Source organism: Loa loa, assembly GCF_000183805.2.
Source record: "Loa loa unplaced genomic scaffold supercont3.206, whole genome shotgun sequence".
Lineage (NCBI taxonomy): Eukaryota > Metazoa > Nematoda > Chromadorea > Rhabditida > Onchocercidae > Loa > Loa loa.
In genome coordinates this window covers 46,236-48,338 of record NW_018108386.1, presented here as the reverse complement: position 1 = coordinate 48,338, position 2,103 = coordinate 46,236, and positions in this window count along the sequence as shown.

Below are 2,103 nucleotides of genomic sequence, written 5' to 3'. Positions count from 1 at the left end.
ATATGTATATATATATATATATATATATATATATATAAGTCTCTGTGTATGTCTGTGTGTGCAAATCCTTTATATAAGTGAAATCTCATTTCTGCTTTTGATTTTTAGCAAAATTGATTCCCTTTAAATGTTTCCATTATTTTATGGAATGTTCTATAATTTGAATGAATGATCTGTTGCGAAAGAGGAAACATTCTATAGACTTTTGCCATGTGCTTGTGAAGAAATGAAATTAGTAATTGGTATTAAATTTGATAAATGACCCGTTTAAACGCATAGCCTTTTGATATATAAGAGCGTATTTGAATAGATGTCTATTTAAAACACAGTGATGTTGGTTTCCTTTTCGAAGAATTTGAACAGGGGAAATTTAGGAACTTCTTTCTAAATTGCAGGACATAATTGTTGGATTCAAATTTTTTAGTGGCTAGTTCATAACTTGGATTATTTTACGGATCAGTTAGAACCAACTGATTGAAATTTTATAATGTGGTCATTTAATGCATCTGAAAATATGAAGTGAATAATGAAGCTAGCGTTGAGATAAGAAAGTGTTGTTTTTAAAGGAATAATTGATTAGTGAAAAATTCGTATTAAAAAGTATTGTTACATAAGTGCACTTGGGTCAAACAAGTAAGCAGATTATTTATTTTGAAAAATATGCAAATTGCGAAGGAATAAATTACGTTAATCATTGTTCGATATTAAAAAAATTTACTTAGGCTCAAATTTCATATCCAGTAAATCTTTCTCTTGTTGTATTATCTAACACTTCTTTTTCTTTTTTTCGTGTATCCACTGGTATCTTCCATATTTGTGAGGTATCTGTATAACGAAAAAAGAAAAGTTGTGCTTATATCCTTGATTGTTTTTGTAACTTCATCTTCATTCATTTCCTTCATATTTTATGACTTGAACAAGATTTTTCAATACACGTATACTTTTTCAATCTTTAAAATGTGTATGCTGGCTTACAGGGAGAATTGTCAACATTTTTTTTCTTGTCAATATTTTTCTTTTCTTTTTTTTACACGTTTTAGCTTTAATTTCAACGATACATCTTCAACATTTGCTCAGTTCGAGGAGTTTACATTTTAGTTTCAAGAATTTTTTCAAGAAAATTGATTCTATTTCTGTTATTGTTGTGTTGAGCAAAGATTGGCGCCTAATTGTTCGTCGTTTATATTTTGTAAATAAATATAACTTTTGTGAACTTTTCTTTTTCCATTCATCTAGCGATTTCTTATGTATGGAAGGAATAAGTAAAACGGCTATGGAAGCCTTCCTGATTGCTTTTAAATTTGCTAAGAACTGTGATCAGAATTTTTCGATTTTAAAATAATAGTTAAAACAATTTCATAACAATAGAGAGTTGTTGTTGGGTTAAAGTATGATAATATTTCTTCTTATACTCCAATTGCGCCATTATGATACATTGTATACGGGTTTTATTTATTTTTTCACTGATTTAAACAGCTGATTATAGACAGTGATTTAAATCATTCACATATGATTCGTTTTGGAAGATTTAAATTATTTGCATTAGATTATTACCATTATTTGATCCGTTCAATGCAACTCAAATATACACATTGATGATTTATTTAATTAAGATAATCACTACGGACATTTCATCTTGTTGGATAGCAACTTAGGCGTTAGTTTATTAAATGAATATTTAATGGATTAACGCTTAAATTGCTCCGTGATACTACCCATTAAATGAATATCGCATTTGTTGATTTAAACAAACAGAATGCAAAAGACATGTTTGCATGTTGGAAAACCTCGTTTGATCACAACTGGAATTATTCCTTGAAGCAAATAAAAGTTATCAATTTCTAATTCATTAGAATCCCTGTCTTTTCTCTTTCACGCTTTGAACAGAATTCATACTACGAAAATAAAAAAAAAAAGTTTTCGATTGTTTGCACCATAGCATCGTTTTTGCTTCAACATACATAAGGGGAACATCATATATATATATATATATATATATATATATATATATATATATATATATATATATATATATATATATATATATATATATATATATATATATATATATATATATATATATATATATATATATATATATAT